Source organism: Moschus berezovskii, chromosome 5 (genome assembly GCF_049115385.1).
Source record: "Moschus berezovskii isolate FMDL1 chromosome 5, NW_MosBer_1.0, whole genome shotgun sequence".
Lineage (NCBI taxonomy): Eukaryota > Metazoa > Chordata > Mammalia > Artiodactyla > Moschidae > Moschus > Moschus berezovskii.
In genome coordinates, this window is record NC_142464.1 from 10,210,512 (window position 1) to 10,216,511 (window position 6,000).

Below are 6,000 nucleotides of genomic sequence, written 5' to 3' on the forward strand. Positions count from 1 at the left end.
CATCACGCCTCCCTGTCCATCACCAACTCCCGGAGTTCACTCAAACTCATGTCCATCAAGTCTGTGATCCCATCCAGCCATCTCATCCTCTGTCGTCCCCTTCTCCTCCTGCCCCCAATCCCTCCCAGCATCAGAGTCTTTTCCAGTGAGTCAACTCTTCGCATGAGGTGGCCAAAGTATTGGAGTTTCAACTTTAGCATCAGTCCTTCCAATGAACAACCAGTACTGCTCTCCTTTAGGATGGACTGGTTGGATCTCCTTGCAGTCCAAGGGACTCTCAAGAGTCTTCTCCAGCACCACAGTTCAAAAGCATCAATTCTTTGACGATCAGCTTTCTTCACAGTCCAACTCTCACATCCATACATGACCACTGGAAAAACCATAGCCTTGGCTAGATGGACCTTTGTTGGCAAAGTAATGTCTCTGCTTTTTAATATGCTTTCTAGGTTGGTCATCACTTTCCTTCCAAGGAGTAAGCATCTTTTAATTTCATGGCTGCAATCAGCATCTGCAGTGATTTTGGAGCCCAAAAAAACAAAGTCTGACACTGTTTCCACTGTTTACCCATCTATTGCCCATGAAGTGATGGGACCTGATGCCATGACCTTGGTTTTCTGGATGTTGAGCTTCAAGCCAACTTTTTCACTCTCCTCTTTCACTTCCATCAAGAAGCTTTTGAGTTCCTCTTCACTTTCTGCCATAAGGGTGGTGTCATCTGCATATCTGAGGTTATTGATATTTCATATTTGGAACCACATAAATGTAGGCATGCAAGATTGTGTTGTAAGCAAACATCATTATTTCTTTACAATAGAGAAGATCAAAGCCCAACCATTCTAACTGGCCTTTTCCAATGTCAAGTAATAAGTAATTAATAGAATAATGGCTGAATTTGTTTCCTAGGGCAACCATAACAAAATACCATAAACTAGGTGTCTTATTGCATCAAAAATTTATGCTCTCACATAATTTATTCTCAGAAGTAGAAGTCTGAAATCTAGGTGTTGAGAGGGTCAAGCTCCCTTCAGAGCCTGCAGGGAGGGGAGGGTCCTTCCTTGCCTCTTTCAGCTTTTAGGCGTCCCAGATGTTCCCTGGTTGGGGCAGCATAACCTGAACCTGTGTCTCTCTTCATGTGGTTATCTTTCTTTGTGTCTGTGTCTCAGTTTTCCCCTCCTTATATATATAAGGACACCAGTCATACTGGATTAGGCTAATCCAGTATAGCCTTATGTTAATCTGCAAAGCCCCTATTCCCAAACAAGGACATGTTTACAGGGCAAGGACCTAAACATATCTTTTAAAGAGGGCACAGTTCACCCTGTAACACTGACTACATGCCAGAAACTATTTTAGATGCTGTATGTTTATTATCTCATCAAAACCTTATAGCATCTGTGTGAAATGAGGACTGCCATTGTCCTGTTTTGCAATGTGGAGACTGAGGAGCAGAGAGATAATGTAACTTGTCAAACCCCACGTGGCTGGGACACAGACACGCCCGCACAGTCGAGCTCCAAAGCCCACATTATAACCACTAAACCATATTAAGTAAAATGTAGTAGTATCGTACTTTGCACTTATTGTATTTAAATAAATTCTAATGGTCTGTCCTGAAAGTCAGAATCTATGTTTCTCAGTTTGTATCTTTTTATAACTGTCCTTATATTTAAACATTACAGGTGATTTTACAGTGGTAAATGGCTTGGATTAGTTGGACTTTTTACAGTTCCCAGTTGTATAAAGAGATAACAGAATCAGTGTAAGCAGTAAAAGCTACTCAAGAAATGTAAGAAACAGCAGAAACTTAGAGACTATGCATTGTACAATTTTCAATACCAATGGACAAAATAATATTTTTCTTTTATAAAATATTTTACTTTCTTAGTGAATAGAGAAGAATTCATTGAAATTCAGAGGCAGATAATTTTATGCCTGTTTCTAGAGTGACAGAAAAGAGTTATAGGAGAAATGCCACCTCACCTTTAATACTCCAAAGGTCAACCTATCAGTAAACTAAGTGATTTTGCTACAAGAATACTAAATAGAATTCAAAAGTACATTTACATGTACAAGAACATATGAAAGTGCAAGTAGTAAATACATTCCTAGACAAACACTGATCTTAGAAGCAATGGACTTTGGGATACATATATCACTTTGAATTAGTGCTTTTGTTTTCTTTGGTTATATACCCAGGAGTAGAATTGTTGGATCATATGGTAGTTTGATTTTTAATTTTTTTGAGGAACTTCTATGCTGTTTTCCACGGTGGCTATACCAACTAACATTCCCACCAACAGTGTCCAGGGTTTACCATTTCTCCACTTCCCTGCCAACATTGGTTATCTGTGGTCTTTTTGATGACAGTCATTTGGGCAGGTGTGAGCTGATTTCTCATTGTGGTTTTGATTTTAATTTCTTTGATGATTAATGATGTGAGTATCTTTTCATGTGCTTATTGGTCAAATGTCTGTCTTCTTTTGAAAAATGTCTATTCAGGTCTTGTGTCCATTTTCAATTGTTTTTTGTTAATGTTGAGTTATATGCACTATTTATATATGTTAGCTTTAACCCCATGTTATTCAAATCATTTGCAAGTATTTTCCTCCCATTCAACAGCTTGTCTTTTCATTTTGTTGATGGTTTCCTTTGCTGCACAAATGCTTTTCAGTTTAGTTAAGTCCCATTTGTTTATTTTTGCTTTTGTTCCTTTGCCTTAGACATATCAAAAAAATATTGCTATGATTTATGTCAAAGAAGTTCTGCCTGTTTTCTTCTATAAGATTTGTGTTTTCCAGTGGATATTTTTTTATGTCATGACCACAGTTCTCAGAAGAATATTTCTTAAACATGGAAAAAGGAACTTCTTATCTTCCTGTTACTAAAATGTTAGTTTAGCATATATTTGAAATGCTAAATGCAGGCAACAGATATAAAAGATTTAGCATACTAAATCATTATCATCAATCAGGAAAACTCCATTTCTTGGCATTCATATGATTTTTCAATTCTGTTGCCGTGAGTAAACTTCTTTTATTTTGTCTTCCCTACGGCACTCCTTTGTTTCCTGCTCCTACTAAAATTCCAAATTTTTCATATTGGTTTTCATGATACGCATTCACGTCTTACCAACTCTGATCTTTTCTATGGCTTTGGCAATAATGCACCCAGTATCATATTTTTAGAGTAGTGTATCTGGCAGTTATCTCTCTGTGGGTTGAATACTGAACCTAATAGTAACATGTATAACTCACCTTCATAAGCGAATGCCAGAGCCACCAAAATGCCAGCGAGAATGAGGAGGACGGAGCATTCCTCCTCGGGCACAATCAGAACCAGGCCACAAGAGACTTCAGGAAATAGCACGCACACGTCAATGCTGAAAATAATAACACTCCATTTGCCACCTCTTGATTTCGCAACGTAAACTTGTGGGGGCTCATGAATAAAGTGTTTCTTTTCTTGCCAGCCTCAAAGTTTATGTTAGCCCTAAGCCAGAAGAAAAGAAATGAATCTTTAATTTTCAATCTGAAGCATCTTCCCGTTGGTTTTCATAGGTCTCCCCTCAGAAAAGAAAGCCAGTCAGTAGACGCACACAGCGGCGGAGAAGGACACGGGCCGGGGGAGTTTGGTGGAGGGTCCTAGGCCCCCTGCTTGCTGGGGCTCGTGACTGCCACCGCTGCACGCCCCTGCCTTCACCACGGGTGCCCAGGAACGGCTCCCCTTGGCAGGAATGGAGGACGAGGCTGAGACAGCCGAGACCCTGATCGAGTCCAAGGAGCCTCAGTTTACAACCTATCACAACTTCCAGTTTCCTCCAAATGAGATTTGGCTGATCAATTATGGGTGATGCCTCGAAACTCTTCAGCATATTGCTGTTGGACTTTCAGAAATGAGTTCATGGTTTCAGCAGCTCCATTTGTGATGCAGTGATATTGGATGTTGATTTAAATGTGTTCCTTGGGGGAAGTTTCTGCAGTTATAAAATTTTAACATTGCTCCCATTATTTTTATAGGGGCTTAGGTGTTTAGCCAGTTTATCTAGATGCTATGTTCATGATTGTTCACCTCAGTGAACCTAGAAACAGAATTGAAAAGCTGTGTATACTTTCTTAAATGGATTCAACCTAAAGGAAATATTAAACTTGAAACTATAAACAAATCATTTCTTTAAGACGAGGAATTGTGAGCCTACCTCATTTTTAGGTAGACTAGATTATGAAAGATAAAATCCTAATGTGATGGTGATGGCTTTGCTGTGTACATATACATGAATTTGCAGTTAAATCTGTTTTCCTTCTTGTGTATTTACATAATTACTAACAAAAAGCATAACTCTGTCTTCTCAAACCAATTAAAATGGAAAACGGATGTATCCAAATTTTATTGCAGTTAAATTATACAGTTACATGACAGATGTCTAAAGATTGTGCTGAGTTGCTTCAGTTGTGTCTGATTCTTTGTGACCCTATGGACTGTAGCCCACCAGGCTCCTCTGTCCATGGGATTCTCCAGGCAAGAATCCTGGAGTGGGTTGCCATTTCCGTCTCCAGGGGATCTTTCCAACCCAGGGATCGAACTCATATCTCTTACGTTTCCTGCATTGGCAGACAGGTTCCTTACCTCTAACGCCACCTGGGAAGCCCCGAATTCAATCCTTTGAGAACTTTTCAGCAAAAACAGATCAACAATATTTACAGATATGCTGTGCTATGTTGTGCTTAGTGATTCAGTCATGTCCGACTCTTTGCGACCCCAAGGACTGGAGCCCACCAGACTTCTCTCTCCATGGAGATTCTCCAACAAGAAAACTGGAGTGGGCTGCTATGCCCTCCTCCAGGGGATCTTCCCAACCTGGGGATTGAAACCAAGTCTTCTGCATTGCAAGAGGATTCTTTACCGTCTGAACCACCAGGGAAGTCTGCCTAAAGATTAAGCAGATTTAAAAAATACTAAGTTCATCCATTGAATAATGATTCTTCTAGGATCAACTGGAGATCCTCTTTGTGAGGAGTTATAAAGCAAGAGTGTGAGATTCATGAATATCTGTATTACTCTAAATATCAAAAGAAAACCAGGAGCATCTGTTGAAGCTGCAGTCAAATAAATAATCCAGAGATACACCTGGGAGTATCTAGCTCCAACTTCCAGATGTTATTCTGCTTAATTCCAGCTCAATGTTTTCTACTTCAACTTCTGAAAATACTTGAAGCTTTGTGTAATAGGAAGATTAAAGGGTCTTATGAAGTAAAATGCTTTCAACCTCAGTCTTTCTTTGTTTAATTCTTAATGATTCTTGAGAAAGAATTATCCTTTCCTTACTAAAGCTTTGTTTTTTCTACTACTTGTTAAAGAGACAAATTATTCCTGGCCAATACTTGAGTGTAAGTGAATCAGAAAAACAACAGTTGCTTCCTAACATTTTGCTATATTTTTGTAAATTCCCATTTCCTTGAATTAGTAAAAAAGTCATTGTAATCCAGCTTCTAGTACTGGATTATGTTTGCTAAGTGAGGTGTTCCCAACAGAATAATAATTGAACATATATACAAGTACTCCTTGATTGGCTTATTATAGGTCAATTCAGCAGCAATAATGCATGATTTAATTTAGTGAAGACATCCTATTACTAATTAGCAAGTTGCTAAACATTGGCAAGATTGTACAAATGCTAATGTATTGGGAGAAAATCCAGGTTAGGTGAGACCTAACTTCTTTTGAACTCCCAGTGGGTGACTGAAAAAGTACAAAGAGGACCCTTGCTCAGAGCACTACCGCAAATCTGAGACCAACTTCCACACCCTTCATCTACAAGTCAGCCAGCCCCTCCTGTCCTTCTCCCTGAATCATTAGGGACTTCTCTGCCTCAGCTCCTTGTGAGGGTCATACCCACAGGCCGTGGCACTTACTTCTTTATCACACACAGCGTGTAGAAACTGGGAGGAATAGCCTTGTCCCTTTGAAAGGAGAGGAGGTCTCAGCTCACAGTCTCAGTCTTAC